Below are 18,634 nucleotides of genomic sequence, written 5' to 3'. Positions count from 1 at the left end.
TGGGCACCCCAAACACACCTTTGGGTACCTGAACACGCCATAATTTTGCCACGCAACAAAAAGCGATTCTGCCCGCTAATTCAAATTGTGGCAAAAAAGTGCAATGCCCATTTGGGTGCCATCCATCTTAATTGGCAACCCGAATGCTTGTCAATTTTGCCACACAACAAAAAGGGATTTTGCCCACGCGTGTTTGGGTGCCATTCATCATGTGCAACACGTCTTTGGGTGCCAATCAAGATGATTCAATAATAAATGAATTATGTTATAACATCTTCTTACTATGCCAATTAGGACTATAGGATTTTAGAGTTTGACATATATATATATATATATATATATATATATATATATATATATATATATATACTGTATATACATATATATATATATATATATATATATATATATATATATATATATATATATGAATTTACTGTTTGTATTTATATGAATTCAATACCATACCTACCATTTATGTGTATATTGTTTTTGATCACATCCATTGATATACGCAATACATTTTTATAGATTTACAGTCTAATACTTGTTCTCCGATTGCATGCTTCATTCAAAGTCCCAGAATTCGGGATGGAGGTAATTGTGACCTACACATCATAGACCTCATTTAAAGTCCCAAAACTCCCCTCTCTTTTATCTTTTAACATATAATATATGATTTAGCTTGTACTTTTTCAGCAGCAGAAGATTCTCATTCTCCTTCTTAACTGTGTGAGAAAAACATGGGATTGTGGGTAAATCTTATACACAAAAAAAACGTGTTTTTTCCTTGTAGATAAGAGGGCTGGGCTGGAAGGGAGCATGTGTCTTTTCGACACGCCCCCTTCTATGACACTGCAGTGAGAGGCGTGCCTCCACTGCAGCATTTTTATTGGACAGCTTGTTCCAATGGTGCTTTACCATTGGTCCAAGGCTCCAAGCTGTCCATTGAGCTCAGTGCCTCTGACAAGAAGTGAGGAGAGGCACTGTGAGCTCATCCTCTCAGTCTGCTGCAAACAGAGCGTGGCGGCTTGTATCTAAACTGGCCGCTCTGTATGTAGCTTCTGACCAGCTGTGCAAGAAGCCCCTTATATGTCCAGAACCATAAATGATAGGAGCCCCAAATTTTTACCAGTGGTGGGGTAGGTCTTCAGCTACCCTTTTACCCCCCCCCCCAAATTTGGGGTCTCTGTAACCCCTAGTTGCCAAGCTAAAGTCAATCATTTTTTTTTCTTATGCTCATGGCAGAGCCTCACCTGCCTCCCCTGACTGCACGTCCCTGGTATGCTCACCTGCTGACTTGGCACCATCCACAAGCAGCTTAAAGGGGAGTTCCGGCCGGGAAAAAATTTTTTTAAGTCAGCAGCTACAAATACTGTAGCTGCTGACTTTAAATAAGCACACTTACCTGTCCTGGGTGCCCGCGATGTCGGCCGCCCGAGGCCAACCCGTCCCTCGCGGCTCTCGGGTCCCGCCACCGCCATCCTAAGGGAAACAGGCAGTGGAGCCTTACGGCTTCACTGCCCGTTTCCTACTGCGCATGCGCGAGTCGCGCAGCAATTTGTGAATGGGACGCGATGTGTTGTGAGACACACACAGTTCCCATAACACACTACGCCCCATTCCCCAGAAGTCAACGCGGGGAGGAGAAGACTGAACATCACCGCGAAGTAGGAAGAGGCAGATTAGGAAGACTACCTAGCAACAGCCATTTCAGGTGAGTTAAAAAAAGGTTTTGGTTTTTTTTCCTCCCATTTTTTAGGGATTTTTTGATGCAATTTTTTTTTTTTGTGGTGGACCTCCACTTTAAATCTGCAATAAAACAAATGTTTAATCCAACGCAATTATACTTCTATAATTCCAGTACAGATGTTTTTTCAGTCTTCTGAAGTCTAATGCCCCGTACACACGATCGGATTTTCCGACAACAAATGTTGAATGTGAGCTTGTTGGCGGTAAGTCCGACCGTGTGTACGCTCCATCGGACATTTGTTGTCGGACTTTCCGCCAACAGATGTTGGCTGGCATGTTCTCAAATTTTCCACCAACAAACGTGTGTCGTCGGACTTTCCGATCGCGTGTACACAAGTCCGTCGGACAAAAGTCCAAAGTACAAACACGCACGCTCGGAATCAGTGCTCGCCGTACCTCACTACGTTTGTAATTGTTGGCCAACATTTGTGTGACCGTGTGTATGCAAGACAAGTTGGAGCCAACAACCTTCCAAACAAAAATCCGCGGTTTTGTTGGCGGAAAGTCCGATCGTGTGTACGGGGTATTAGAGGGCAACGACTTTCCTAAACCCTGTCTGTGAACACTGTGAGGACAGGGAGAGTCTAGCTACCGCCGAACTAACTAGTACCTAACAGAAGGGGAGGACAGAGGGATGTACCAATCGCAGAAGTAAACAAGTTGTAGTGGCCCTAAGCCACCACTAGATGTCAGCATACATCGGAACAGTAGTAACCTGATACATTTCAATGCAATAACAGAAAAATACACACAAGTGGGGCGTTGCTGTGCGCACATGCGGCACTTTCTCGCGTTTTAAGTATTCAGCATAGCCTAGGTGTGAACCAAACCTGACCGATAATGAACTCACACGTGAATTTTATATAAGGTGCTCAGTTAGAAGTTTATGATGGCAGCTGCGCCGCGCAGACTGCGATAAAATGACTGCGGCAAAAGGTTGCTGTAGTCCAGATGGGGGGGGTGGGAGAGGGGCGCGGATTGCGTTTTTTTACCTGTCCGTATAAAATTAGTGCAGGATTTATGGTGGGAATTAAAAGGCTCGTATCTTCGTTTTCCCGGGCGCAGTGAAATGTAAGCCGCGAGTCCAGCTGTTTGCCGCTGTCAGGCTAACCCCGTCCAGATGGGCAGATTTTACTTTGTTTATACTTATTCCGATAACGCTATTAGCTTCAAATTAGCCTCTGAAAATTCACACATGCAACCCCCCCCAATCCCCCGCCTCCTCCTCCCAGCGGCCACAAATCTTTCCCTGCACTAATTAAGCCCGTCTCTCAGCTTTTAATTAAGTCATTTTTTCTTGTTTTTTTTTTTTTTTTCCTCTTCCCTCCATGCAGTTTTCAGTTTAATGCAAGCCGAGGCACAACGCTTTTAATGGCCCTAATTAATGTAACGAGGCCTTATTAAACCAGCGCTTCCCCCGGATTCACATTCACCCCTCGGATGCCGGAGATCCTCCAGCGCACCGGGGGAAATTAACGAGGGCCGCGTTATATAAAATGTAAAGTACTTAAAGGAATACACCGTATATATTTTATATTACCATTGTAACATTCCCTACAAGTAGGGATGAGGTTTGGATTAAGGCGTGTGACCGAACGCAGCTGCATTTCCGTGCTTCACATGTAGGGCAGTCACTTTGTTTTAATGGACTTCTTACATGTGAGAAATACAGAAAAGAAGTCGCTGACTCTTTTCCGAAATTGCGCCGCACCGTGCTGCGGCACCATGTGGTTTGGTACGTGTGGATACGTGCATTTGCCCATGCGTGGGGGTGCCATTAATAATTAATTGCCCTACTCTATGTCTGCTAAATGAGAGGGCGTTTCTTTGCTTGTTGTGGAAGCGAGGAATTTGGCGTGCGTCCCCGACGTGCAGTAATGTGAACCTAGCCCAACTGATACCTTTGTTTGGCGGCAAATCCTGTTCGTTAGAATTATTATGAATATATGCTATATTGCCAAAAGTATTTAGGTAGCTCCACACTGTAATTGAGATTATGAATCTGCCCCTAGAATAGGCTACACTGATGGGTGGCACTGATGAGCAGGCACTGAAAGGCAGCACTGGTGGGCAATGACAGGCGGCACAGATGGGTGGCTCTGATGAGTAGGCATTGATGGGCACTAAAAGGCAGGACTGACTGGCATCACTAATGGGCACTGATTGGTGTCACTGATGGGCACTGATTGGTGTCACTGATGGGCACTGCTGGGGCAGTACTGTAATCAGGGCACTGATGATCAGTGCCCTGATTACCTATACAGGTCTCCCCTGTGAGGAGATGCCTCTGATCGGCTCTCCTCTCCTCACACTCTGTCAGTGTAAGCCGAGGAGAGCCGATAAATGGCACTTCCTTGTTAACATGTGATCGGCTGTGATTGGACACAGTCGATTACATAGGCAAAGAGCCGCGTCATCGGCTCTTTACCGAGATCGGGATCTGCAATCGCATCGGTGCGTGCCCCCCTCACAGGCACGTGAGGGCCGGCGGCCATGTAATGGCGTCCCAGAACGAGAGTGCCACCCCGTCACCGTCATTTTACTATGCGGCGGGCGGCAAGTGGTTAATAATGTTCCACTGTTGTCTTGATTGTATTTTAAACTGCCTCTTCCATGTTCCCCTTGTTTCGATCACACTGTGCTCTTTATGCTCTAATTTTAAATTCGGACCCATGCTGTACGTCATATACATAGGTCAGACAAGCTTTCTCCTTTCTATCTCCATAAAAAAGAAATAAATAAAAGTTAGGCATACAATGTTTAGACCTATTATCTATAATTGAAACTGTCTAATGCCTGGCCAATATTTTTAGTTTTTTTAGTTGTGATATAATTTTGATGTTGGGATCAGGTATACACACAGAGAAGTAACTTTAGGTAGCGAGATTATATTTGGTGGATGTGGGAAAACATGACAGTGTTGGTGAACTACTACTATTTCTATACAGTAAGTATTAAGGTGGATTATTGCGTGAGTGAATATCACATATAGATTACAATATAGGCAGTTTCTCCCAGAACCAATTTTAAATCATATTGCACTCTATAGCCTATCAACTTTGGCCAACAAAGAGGAATTTTGGAAAAGCCAGCCCTTTTTTATAAAGGAGGGGGACACAGAAAAGTCACAGGGGTCGATATAAAAAAAAATTACTGTGTCCCTTAAGCATTCTCACAACCGTCATGAATAATCGCTGTGCTGTGTCTCATATGTTTATTTCCTATGATCATCAGCTCTCATCTAGTGGCCATAATGTGGTATTTTACTGAAATACCTTAATCAGGAGGATAACGCATTATGGCCACTAGAGGGAGCTGAAAATTATAGTTAATAAACATATTGGACACAATACCGGAATTATTTGCGACTGCTTAAGGCATTCCTATAGTAAATTGTTATCAGTGAATTGGGCTTCCTGCCCAGGCCATTTTTCAGATTTCAGCGCTGTCGCACTTTGAATGACAATTGCGCGGTCATGCTATGCTGTACCCAAACTAATTTTTTATCATTTTCTTCACACAAATTGAGCTTTCTTTTGGTGGTATTTAATCCTTGCTGGGTTTTTTATTTTTTACATAAAAAAAGACCAGAAATTTAAAAAAAAAATGTTTTTTACTTTTTTTCTGTCAGTAAATTTTGTAACTAAGTAATTTTTCACCTTCACTGATGTGCGCTGATGAGACGGCACTGATGGGCACTGATAGGCTGAACTGGTGGGCACTGATTAGGCGGCACTTATGGGCACTGATTAGGTGGCACTCATGAGGAGGCACTAATATGCCGCACTTATGGGCACTGATAGGTGGCACTGATATGTGGCACTGATGAGCACTGATAGGCGGCACTGATGGGCACTGTTAGGTGTCACTGGTGGGCACTAATAGGCGCCACTGGTGGGCACTAATAGGCGGCACTGGTGGGCTCTGATAAGCGGCACTGGTGGGCACTGATAGGCGGCACGGATAGGCGGTACTGATGGGCATTGATGCGTGGCACTGATGGGCGACACTGATAGGCATTACTGATGGGCATTGATTGACAGCAGTGATGGGCATTGATGTGCAGCACTGACAGGTGGCACTGATTGCCAGCACTGACTGGCATCGCTAATGGGCACTGATTGGTGGCACTGATAGCTGGCATTGGTGGGCAATGGTGGGCACTGATTGGTGACACTGTGTTGCACTATTGTAATCAGGGCACTGATGATCAGTGCCCTGGATCCATTCCTACATGTCCCCTGTGAGGAGATGCCGCTGATCGGATCTCCTCTCCTCACACACTGTAAGGAGAGCCAATTACTGGCACTATCTTGTTTACATGTGACCGGCTGTAATTGGACACAGGCGATCACATGGTTAAAGAGCCGTGGATGCGGCTCTTTACAGAGATCGGGGTCGCACCGTGTCCTAGCATATGACAGCCATTCTGGGATGCCGTCATAGGACGGCATCTCAGAACGGGAGCCGCACCGCCCCGCTGTCATTTGACGGCGGGGCGGGCGGCAAGCAGTTAAAGTGATCGTAAAGCTTTTTAAATTTTTTTTAAAATAACAAACATGTCATACTTGCCTCCAATGTGCAGTTCGTTTTGCACAGTGTGGCCCCGATCCTCGACTTCTGGGGTCCCCCAGCGGCGCTTGCGGCTCCTCCCCGCATCGTATAACCTCCCCCCTAGGAGAAGCGCTCTCCCTGGGGGTTAGCTTGAGGGCACGCTCCCGAGTCCAGCATTTGCTTCCATAGACAAAGAATACAAGACTCGGCCCCGCCCCCCCGGCGCCCGCGTCATTGGATTTGATTGACAGCAGCGGGAGCCAATGGCTGCACTGCTATCAATCTATCCAATCAAGAGCCGAAAACCCTGGGCAGAGAGGTATAGCGTGACCCCGCCGAAGGATCAGAAGTTTTTTCACCTTAATGCATAAGATGCATTAAGGTGAAAAAACACGAAGGTTTACAACCCCTTTTAATTCTGATTGCTAGCTTTTTGGGTAACCAACCCCCTTTGCTGCCTTTTAGCTTTATTTACTTGGGGGAGAGTTATATATTTAATTTTAGGTTGTGATTAGTTGGAGGACAGGAGTCACATATTTGCATTTTTTGCACAATGCACTGCAACCCACCTCAACGCAACATTGTGTCTGTGCACTGAGCAGATCATCCCACGAATGTGCCCTCACACAAAAAAAAGGGGGGCTTCTAGGATTTTTTTTTGGCGCTCAAAGCACAGCATTTAATTGTTGCTAATCAAGTGACCATCTGTTCTTGGAGCTGCCTTTTGGCCACCCATAAAAATGTGGTCCTAATTAATAAAACATCTGCCTACCAATGCTGGGACAAAGTCTTTGGACTCTCAAGCCAAAGATTCTAAAGTGTGTGTCCCTTTTCCATATTTTTTAGAGTTGGGATAGAAAATACATCAGTGTCCATAGTCTGCCTGCCTGCCTGCTTCCTGGACCCCCTTTACCCCCTCTGCACAAGTTACAGACCCCCTTAATGGCTTCTCTTCCAACTACCATGACCTAGCAGCCCACACCAGCCTGGTGCTAGAAGCTAAGTAGACCCTAAGGCCCCATGTGATAAGGGGTGAGAAGTGTCACTTCTAATTCTCCTCTATGCTGGAGAGAATGTGGAGGCCGTGCTACACATGGTCATATCTGGTGGACATGTCCTCTTATCCAAAAATATTGGTAGACAGTCATTAATATGGCGTCTATTATACAAAAAGATATAATCCGGTTTGATCCTTGGGTTATTATATTTCATCTTACTTCACTATCAATCTAGATATAAAAATTTAATAACTCCACATTTATTAAATATGGCAAAATCTTTAATACCTATGTATTGGGAACAAAAAGTCTACACCAAACCAGTGGTTACGAAAAATAGATGATATACTATGGAAGAGCCCTGGGGCCATCATAAAAAAAAATACAGAATTATGAGTTTGAAAAAAAAAAAAAATTTTTTTTTTCTTTTTTACAGAATTCTGAGTTTGAAAGTCAGAATTCTGAGTTTGAAACTCAGAATTCTGAGATTCAAAGTCAGAATCGTGAGTTTAAAAAAAAAACATCTACAGAATTCTGAGATTCAAAGTCAGAATTCTGAGATTCAAAGTCAGAATTCTGAATTTCAAAGTCAGAATTCTGAATTTCAAAGTCAGAATTCTGAGATTAAAAGTCAGAATTCTGAGATTAAAAGTCAGAATTCTGAGTTTCGGGCTCTTCCATACTTCCATAATATACTGTATATTATAAAGAAGAATTTAGGTATAATACCAGGGGCATGGCAGATAGACATTTCAAGATCTGGGCATGTTGGTTTGATTTTAAAACCACTTCCTTATATTATAATATGATAATAGACCCCTGATATTATATTATAGTATTCTAAAGCCTCGTACACACGATCGGATTTTACAACCGGAAATGTGTGATGTCAGGCTGTTGGTGGAAAATCCGACCGTTTGTACGCTCCATCGGACAATTGTTGTCGGATTTTCCGCAGACAAATGTTGGATCGCAGATTTTTAAATTTTCCACGGACACAGGTCTGTTGTCGGATTTTCCGAGCGTGTGTACACAAGTCCGTCGGACAAAAAGTCCAAAGTACAAACACGCATGCTCGGAAGCAAGGACGAGCCAGAAGCAGTCGGTCTTGTAAACTAGCGTTCGTAATGGAGAATTAACATTCGTGACGCTGCAAATTATGAAATCTCGAAATGCAGCGCACAATTCTCTTCTTTAATGGGATAATAATGAAGCTGCTTTGCTGGTGATACTGATGGAGTTATCTCAAACTAATTTTCAAAGGCTTTTTTTTTTCTAGTGATATCATTTTGTGTTAGTAGAAGTTTGGTGAGTGTTGATTTGCGCTTTTCAGTTCATTTCTGAACAGCCGTTCGTCAACCAGACATGTTGCGGAATCGGAGGAGAAAACGTGTTATTTATTATTGGCCTTGGAGTTATTGCTTTGACCCAAGTCCAGTCGAGGAACAGGAAGAGGAGGAGTTCTTGGACCAAACATTGGTTGCTTTATTACTGGTGACCAATTATGTCATATGCCTTTGCTGTGGGAGCTCCAGGAGAATAATCCGGATGATTTTCTGGAATTATCTCCGGATGACGGACCCCTGCTTTCACCAACTCTTGGCATTGCTGACCCCTTATATTAAGAAGCAGGACACATGCATGAGGCTTTTATTTTATTTTTTGGTTGAATAATAATGATTTGATTTGTTATATTTTCTATATTTTTGAATGCACAGAATGCACTATTGGCAGATAACATGTCTAATTTTATTTGTTTTCTTTTTTTTTAATGCACAAGAATAATACTTGGCTATGTGTTTTACTTCAAATGACAGTTTGGGAGTAGGAAGTTACATTTTAAAAAATACAATGTAAAATTAACAAGGGACACCAACATAGTTGTATCTTTGATCTTAAAAACTACGGGATAATGGTGTTGTGGTAACTTGCCAAAAAAAAGCATAATAATATTATTCTTGATATCACTAGAAAAAAAAAGCCTTTGAAAATTCGTTTGCAATAACTCCATCAGTATCACCAGCAAAGTAGCTTCATTATTATCCCATTAAAGAAGAAGAGAATTGTGCGCTGCATTTGGAGATTTCATAATTTGCCACGTCATGAATGTTAATTCTCCATTACGAACGCTAGTTTACAAAACCGACCGCTTCTGGCTCGTCCTTGCTTCCGAGCATGCGTGTTTGTACTTTGTGTGACGGACTTGTGTACACACGCTCGGAAAATCTGACAACACACATTTGTCTGTGGAAAATTTTAGAACCTGCCATCCAACATTTGTCCGCGGAAAATCCGACAACAATTGTCCGATGGAGCGTACACACGGTCAGATTTTCCACCAACAGCCTGTCATCACACAATTCCTGTCGGAAAGTCCGATCGTGTGTACGAGGCTTTAGAGCCAGCGGGGGGACTGATGCTAAATCCATCTAGGCAAGTATGATTCTTGAAAAAAAAAAAAAAACGACTTCTTTTTTAATAGGTTGTATACATTGTAATAAAATCACTGCTCCCTGCCAAACAGAATCTAATTTTTTTTTTTTACTTTGATACATACCCTAAGGCATTGGACCCCCCTTGGCTTCGGGATTATTGATTTGGCAATAATTTTGTCAATATAGAAGCAACACGTATATCATTTAAAAAATTTTTTTTAACAAACAAGGCTTTTTTTTTTGTTAATACTTTCTTGTAAAGCCTCATACACACTGGACATTTGTAACGTGGCTGTTAGGGGGCATCTGGCATTTTTTTCTGCCTCTAAACACCCCTGCTTGTTAGTCTATTTGTCCATGCACACATACAGTAGGCTATAAAGGAGTTTACAGTGCCTTGAAAAAGTACTTATACCCCATTGACCTTGAAAATTTGCACATTTTGTCATGTTACAACCAAAAAAACGTAAATGTATCTTATTGGGATTTTATGTGATAGACCAACACAAAGTGGCACATAATTGTGAAGTGGAAGGAAAATGATAAATGGTTTTCAAGATTTTTAACAAATAAATATGTGAAAAGTGTGGCGTGCATTTGTATTCAGCCCCCTTTACTCTGATACCCCCTAACTAAAATTTAGTGGAACCAATTGCCTTCAGAAGTCCCCTAATTAGTAATTAGAGTCCACCTGTGTGTAGTTGAATCTCAGTATACAAACAGCTGTTCTGTGAAGCCCTCAGAGGTTTGTTAGAGAACCTTAGTGAACAGAAAGCATCATGAAGGCCAAGGAACACACCAGACAGGTCAGGGATAAAGTTGTGGAGAACAATAAAGCAGGGTTAGGTTATAAAAAAATATCCCAAGCTTTGAACATCTCACAGAGCACTGTTCAATCCATCATCCGAAAATGGAAATAGTATGGCACAACTGCAAACCTACCAAGATATGGCCGTCCACCTAAACTGACAGGCCGGGCAAGGAGAGCATTCATCAGAGAAACCACCAAGAGGTCCATGGTAACTCTGGAGGAGCTGCAGAGATCCACAGCTCAGGTGGGAGAATCTGTCCACAGGACAACTATTAGTCGTGTTCTCCACAAATCTGACATTTATGGAAGAGTGGTGTAGCCAAGGGTATGCTACTATGGTTATTCTAGTTGAACAGTTTGTTGTTATTTCAAATGAGTTTGGCTCCCTCTAATGGCTGCTGGACTGTGATAAGATTTTTCCTAATCCCTTGGGAAGGAATGCAGCAAAGTATTATGGAAGATGTAGTTTGGAGGAGGAAGTGACTCTGTTAGCTGGATCAGCTCTGAACTACAAGATAGACAATGCAAAGCGCGCAGCACTGCCTGCTGGGAGGAGAGATAAAAGGACCGGCGTGGCTTGGTTTCAGCCTCTCTGGACGCCATTCAACACCTGCCAGCAGGAGGTCTGTGTGTGACCAGGAGTGAAAGACTGCGGCCTATACAGCGGAGAGCCGGGTCGCCTGCCTCTGAGGGATCTCGGAGTACAGCCTTGCTATCCTATTCACCAGATGAAGACACCGGTAGAGGATTCCGGACAGAGCCTCACAGCCATTGGAGTCTATAATGGTGAGAGGGCACCTGCCCATTCCAGTAGAGAGTACAGTATTGCTGAGTGAGTTCTTTCTACAGACTGCTGGTGAGACTTGTAGTTCCCCAGAGGTGAATCTACTTCTTCACAGGCATCATACAGCTGGACTTTGGGGCCTTGTCTTTCTCCCCTGTGCTTTAAGGTCCGTACTGTGTTGGACTCACATATAAAGAGGAATTTACAGGTGGTGATATTACTTCAGTTAAGCGTCATCAGCATATTTTTTGCTCTACAGTCATTTCTTTTCTCTTGTCTTTGAGGATTACAAATACTGCAGTTTAAACATCAGGTTAGCTGAAGATATCCGGAGTTGAACCAACTTTTACCATCTTCCTCTTTTCCTAAGCTTTGCTGCTACACTCATAAGTTGAACTCTGAATTACACCCTAGGGGGAGCCATTGAGTATATGCTTGACTTTTCACTGTGTTTTGAATGTAAAGTTTATTATTGCATTTGGTCTGTGTGTTTAGGCCTCATTGGGAAGGTATTTAATATATGTTTTGAAGATATTGAGTATCTATTGAGTATCTATTGAGTATCTATCCCTCTGTGCACCTGTTCACGGTTGTCAATCATAATTTGTGCCCTTCATTGTGTTCCATTACTTATTTTAGTAAACTTTTCTGAGTGGTTCAGTGATATTATGTGAGTTTCTCATTGCTGATGTCACATTGCAGAATGGAACCCAAGGTGTCAGAGGTAAGAGAGGATCTGCAGATTCGGGGTAGCCAGTGGGGTATAGAGTCAATCAGCAGCCCTCACAGGGGTACTGCTACGGTGACAAGAAGAAAGCCATTAGTAAAAGAAACCCATAAGAATTCCCCTTTGCAGTTTGTGAGAAGCCATGTGAGGGACACAGCAAACATGTGGAAGAAGGTGCTCTGGTCAGATGAGACCAAAATTGAACTGTTTTGGCCTAAAAGCAAAACACTATGTGTGGCGGAAAACTAACACTGCACATCACCCTGAACATACCATCCCCACCGTGAAACATGGTGGTGGCAGCTTCATGTTGTGGGGATGCTTTTCTTCAGCAGGGACAGAGAAGCTGGTCAGAGTTGATGGGAAGATGGATGGAGCCAAATACAGGACAATCTTAGAAGAAAACCTGTTAGAGTCTGCAAAAGACTTGAGACTGGGGCGGAGGTTCACCTTCCAGCAGGACAACGACCCTAAAGATACAGCCAGAGCTACAATGGAATGGTTTAGATCAAAGCATATTCATGTGTTAGAATGACTCAGTCAAAGTCCAGACCTAAATCCAATTGAGAATTTGTGGCAAGACTTGAAAATTGCTCTCCATCCAATCTGACAGATCATGAGATATTTTGCAAAGAAGAATGGGCAACAATGTCCCTCTCTAGATGTGCAAAGCTGGTAGAGACATCCCCAAAAAGACTTGCAGCTGTAATTGCAGAGAAAGGTGGTTCTACAAAGTATTAACTCCGGGGGGCGCCATACAAATGCCCCCCCCACACTTTTCACATATTTATTTGTAAAAAAATTTGGAAAACCATTTATCATTTTCCTTCCACTTCATTATGTGCCACTTTTTGGTTGTAACATGACCAAATGTGGAAAATTTCAAGGGGTAAGAATACTTTTTCAAGGCACTGTAGGTGGATGCAGCATTGCTCTGATGCTGCATTTGAGAAGGTGGAGATGAGCTGCTGAGCCAGTGCTGGGTGGTGGGAAAGCAGGGGGGGCTCAGTCAGTGCTGGGTACGGGGAGCAGGGGGGCTCAGTCAGTGCTGGGTGGGGGGGGCAGGAGGGGCTCAGTCAGTCAGTGCTGGGTGGTGGGAGAAGGAGGGGCTCAGTCAGTGCTGGGTGGTTTGAGAAGGAGGGTCTCAGTCAGTGCTGGGTGGTGGGAGAAGGAGGGGCTCAGTCAGTGCTGGGTGGTGGGAAAGCAGGGGGGGCTCAGTCAGTGCTGGGTGGGAAAGCAGGGGGGGCTCAGTCAGTGTTGGGTGGGGGGAGCAGGGGGGGCTCAGTCAGTGCTGGGTGGGGGGAGCAGGGGGGGCTCGGTCAATGCTGGGTGGTGGGAGAAGGAGGGGTGCTGGGTGGGGGGGCACAGGAGGGGCTCAGTCAGTGATGGGTGGTGGGAGAAGGAGGTGCTCAGTCAGTGCTGGGTGGTGGGAGAAGGAGGGGCTCAGTCAGTGCTGGGTGGGGGGAGCAGGGGGGCACAGTCGGTGCTGGGTGGGGGGAGCAGGGGGTCACAGTCGGTGCTGGGTGGGGGGGGCAGGAGGGGCTCAGTCAGTGCTGGATGGGGGAAGGAGGGGGGCTTAGTCAGTGCTGGGTGGTGGGAGAAGAAGGGGCTCAGTCAGTGCTGGGTGGGGGGAGTAGGAGGGGCTCAGTCAGTGCTGGGTGGGGGGAGCAGGGGGGCTCAGTGAGTGCTGGATGGGGGGAGCAGGGGGGCTCAGTCAGTGCTGGGTGGGGGGAGCAGGGGGGGCTCAGTCGGTGCTGGGTGGTGGGAGACGGAGGGGCTCAGTCAGTGCTGGGTGGTGGGAGAAGAAGGGGCTCAGTCAGTGCTGGGTGGGGGGGTGCAGGAGGGGCTCAGTCAGTGCTGGGTGGGGGGGCAGGAGGGGCTCAGTCAGTGCTGGGTGGTGGGAGAAGGAGGGGCTCAGTCAGTGCTGGATGGGGGGAGCGGGGGGGCTCAGTCAGTGCTGGGTGGGGGAGCAGGAGGGGCTCAGTCAGTGCTGGGTGGTGGGAGAAGGAGGGGCTCAGACAGTGCTGGGTGGGGGAGGCAGGAGGGGCTCAGTCAGTGCTGGGTGGAGGGGGCAGGAGGGGCTCAGTCAGTGCTGGATGGGGGAAGAAGGGGGGCTTAGTCAGTGCTGGGTGGTGGGAGAAGAAGGGGCTCAGTCAGCGCTGGGTGGGGGGAGCAGGAGGGGCTCAGTCAGTGCTGGGTGGGGGGAGCAGGGGGGCTCAGTCGGTGCTGGGTGGGGGGGCAGGAGGGGCTTAGTCAGTGCTGGGAGGGGGAGGCAGGAGGGGCTTAGTCAGTGCTGGATGGGGGGAGCAGGGGGGGCTCAGTCAGTGCTGGGTGGGGGGAGCAGGGGGGACTCAGTCGGTGCTGGGTGGTGGGAGAAGGAAGGGCTCAATCAGTGCTGGGTGGTGGGAGAAGGAGGGGATCAGTCAGTGCTGGGTGGGGGAGCAGGGGGGGCCCAGTCAGTGCTGGGTGGGGGAGCAGGAGGGGCTCAGTCAGTGCTGGGTGGTGGGAGAAGGAGGGGCTCAGTCAGTGCTGGGTGGGGGAGGAAGGAGGGGCTCAGTCAGTGCTGGGTGGGGGGGGGCGCAGGAGGGGCTCAGTCAGTGCTGGGTGGGGGGGGGCAGGAGGGGCTCAGTCAGTGCTGGGTGGTGGGAGAAGGTGGGGCTCAGTCAGTGCTGGGTGGGGGGAGCAGGGGGGGCTCAGTCAGTGCTGGGTGGGGGAGCAGGAGGGGCTCATTCAGTGCTGGGTGGTGGGAGAAGGAGGGGCTCAGACAGTGCTGGGTGGGGGGAGCAGGAGGGGCTCAGTCAGTGCTGGGTGGGGGGAGCAGGGGGGCTCAGTCGGTGCTGGGTGGGGGGGCAGGAGGGGCTTAGTCAGTGCTGGGTGGGGGAGGCAGGAGGGGCTTAGTCAGTGCTGGATGGGGGGAGCATGGGGGGCTCAGTCAGTGCTGGGTGGGGGGAGCAGGGGGGACTCAGTCGGTGCTGGGTGGTGGGAGAAGGAAGGGCTCAATCAGTGCTGGGTGGTGGGAGAAGGAGGGGATCAGTCAGTGCTGGGTGGGGGAGCAGGGGGGGCCCAGTCAGTGCTGGGTGGGGGAGCAGGAGGGGCTTAGTCAGTGCTGGGTGGTGGGAGAAGGAGGGGCTCAGTCAGTGCTGGGTGGGGGGAGCAGGGGGGGCTCAGTCAGTGCTGGGTGGGGGAGCAGGAGGGGCTCAGTCAGTGCTGGGTGGTGGGAGAAGGAGGGGCTCAGTCAGTGCTGGGTGGGGGGAGCAGGGGGGGCTCAGTCAGTGCTGGGTGGGGGGAGCAGGGGGGGCTCAGTCAGTGCTGGGTGGGGGGGGCAGGAGGGGCTCAGTCGGTGCTGGGTGGTGGGAGAAGGAGGAGCTCAGTCAGTGCTGGGTGGGGGGGGAGAAGGGGCTCAGTCAGTGCTGGGTGGGGCTGAGAAGGAGGGGCTCAGTCAGTGCTGGGTGGGGGGAGAAGGAGGGGCTCAGTCAGTGCTGGGTGGGGGGAGCAGGGGGGCTCAGTCAGTACTGGGTGGGGGGAGCAGGGATGGCTCAGTCAGTGCTAAGTGGGGGGAGCACGGGGGGATCAGTCAGTGCTGGGTGGGGGGAGAAGGAGGGGATCAGTCACTGCTGGGTGGGGGGAGCAGCAGGAGATGCTGAGCTGCTGTGCCACTGCTAGGAAGGGGTAGAAGGGGGGGGGGGGGGGGGAAGGGTTGCTCCAGCCACTGCTGGAGTTGTAGGAAGAGGAGTTCAGGTTCTGAGTTATTGCTAGGAGTGGAGTGCAGCATGAGGTGTTGGAAACGTTCCTCAGAGATTTTGCTCCATAGTGATATGATAACATCACACAGTTACTGCAGATTTGTCGGCTGCACATCCAGGATGGAAATCTCCCGTTTCCACCACATCCCAAAGGTGCTCTATTGGATGAGATGTGGTGAGTGTGGAGGCCATTGGAGTACAGAGACCTCCATAGTTGCCAACATTGCAAAAAAAAAAGTGAGACACTTTTTTGGCTGTAGGCGGAGCCGTATAAAAATTAGGGGCGGGGCATGCGTTTGTGGGCGTGGCATAGCAATGAAACCAAAACTGCTGCATGCGTGGTTTACGTGAAATAGTGGGCGTGGCTTAAATGGGCGTGGCTCAAATGAAGTGTGGTTAGAGTCTGAGATGAATAAGGGATGGAAAGGGAAAGGGGGAGAGAGGAATGAAGGGACAGCAGCCCCAGATCCTACACAACAATAGAAATATGTGTATTCTAGAAAGTTTAACAATCAGCAGATAAAGATACTCCAAACACCTGGTGTTAGCTCTTCAATCATCCCGGCACCATGATTGTTATGGTGTCAGGATGATTGAAGCGCATTATTTCTATTATTACATTGTAATATAAAAATAGATAATTCAACTCACCATAATGCAGAATCAGTGGGATCCCTGTGCGTGTCACCTGCCATGTCGCCTGCCACCAGCAGAGTTCATCCTTGCATCAGGTGCCACCAGCAGAGTCCATCCTTGCATCAGGTGTCCCCAGCAGAGTCTGTCCACGTATCAGGTGCCCCCAGCAGAGTCAGTATAGACCCCCTCAGTGCAGACCCCCCCCTCAGTGCAGACCCCCCTCCATCAGTGCAGACCCCCCTTATCAGTGCAAACCCCCTCAGAGCAGACCCCCCCTCCATCAGTGCAGACCCCCTCAGAGCATACCCCCCTCCATCAGTGCAAACCCTCTCAGAGCAGACCCCCCTCCGTCAGTGCAGAACCCCTCAGAGCATACCCCCCTCCATCAGTGCAGACCCCCTCAGAGCAGACCCCCATCCATCAGTGCAGACCCCCTCAGCAGACCCACCTCCATCAGTGCAGACCCCCCTCCATCAGTGCAGACCCCCTCAGAGCAGACCCCCTCAGAGCAGACCCCCCTCCATCAGTGCAGACCCCCTCAGAGCAGACCCCCCTCCATCAGTGCAGACCCCCTCAGAGCAGACCCCCCTCCATCAGTGCAGACCCCCTCAGAGCAGACCCCCCTCATCAGTGCAGACGCCCTCACCGCCCCCCCTCCATCAGTGCAGACCCCCTCAGCAGACCCCCCTCCATCAGTGCAGACCCCCTCAGAGCAGAACCCCCTCAGTGCAGACCCCCTCAGCAGACCCCCCTCCATCAGTGCAGATGCCCTCAGAGCAGAACCCCATCAGTGCAGACCCCCTCAGCAGAACCCCCTCCATCAGTGCAGACCCCCTCAGCAGAACCCCCTCCATCAGTGCAGACATCCTCAGCAGAACCTCCCCTCCCATAACGCCCCCCAGGCTCCAGCAGTGAGCACATAGATAGAGCGGCCGCTGGTGCAGCGTCCGGCGCCATGTGTTCAGTGGAGAGGGGAGGGGCCGATCCGTGCGAGAGGAGAAGCCGATTCATTGGCTGCATGGATCGAGCCCGCTTCCCCGCTCTACTGAACACAAGGGGGATCGATCAAGCGGCGGCGGCAGGACCGGCCGCCATTTTACTGAAGCCCGCTTCCCATAAATGCAAATTGCAAGCATTCCCGATTTACCCTGGGCAAATCCCGATTCGGGACAGCCTCCGATCGGGACGAGGGTCCCAAAATCGGGATTGTGCCGGGAAATTCGGGACTGTTGGCAACTATGGACCTCATTGTCCAGTGGTGAGATGATTGGATCTTTGTGACATGGTGCATTATCCTGCTGGAAGGAGCCATCAGAAGATGGGGACACTGTAGTCATAAAGGGATGGACATGGTCAGCAACAATACTCAGGTAGGCCGTGGGGTTTAAACCATGATCAATTGGTAGTAAGGGGCCCAAAGTGTGCCAAGAAAATATCCCCCCCACCATTACCCCAACCCCAGCCTGAACCAGTGATACAAGGCAGGATAGATCCAGGCTTTCATGTTGTGTTCACCAAATTCTGACCCCACCATCTGAATGTCGTAGCTGAAATCGAGACTCATTAGACCAGACAACGTTTTTCTAATCTTCTATTGTCCAATTTTGGTGATCCTGTGCAAATTGTAGCCTCAGTTTCCTGTTCTTAGCTGACAGGAGTGGCACCCGGTGTGGTCCACTGCAGCTGTAGCCCATCTGCTTCAAGGTTTGATGTGTTGTGCGTTCAGAGATGGTATTCTGCATACCTTGGATGTAAGGAGTGATTATTTGAGTTACTGTTGCCTTTCTATCATCTGGAACCAGTCTGCCCACTCTCCCCTGACCTCTGACATCAGCAAGGCATTTTCCTCCACACAACGGCCGCTCACTGGATATTTTCTCTTTTCCCATAATTCTCTGTAAACCCGAGAGATGGTCGTGTGTGAAAATCCCAGAAATCCTCAGACCAGCCCGTCTGGCACCAACAACCATGCCACGTTCAAAGCCACTTAAATCCCTCCCCATTCTGATGCTCAGTTTGAACGTCAGCAAGTCGTCTTCACCACGTCTAGAGGCCTAAATGCATTGAGTTGCTGCCATGTGATTGGCTGATTAGCAATCTGCGTTACCGAGCAATTGAACAGGTGTACCTAATAAAGTGGCCGGTGAGTGTAGATGATGAATGACTCTCCAATGCCAGCAGCTCCGCGGGTCCG

Source organism: Aquarana catesbeiana, linkage group LG01 (assembly GCF_042186555.1).
Source record: "Aquarana catesbeiana isolate 2022-GZ linkage group LG01, ASM4218655v1, whole genome shotgun sequence".
Taxonomy (NCBI): Eukaryota; Metazoa; Chordata; class Amphibia; order Anura; family Ranidae; genus Aquarana; species Aquarana catesbeiana.
Note: the sequence above shows the minus strand (reverse complement) of the source record.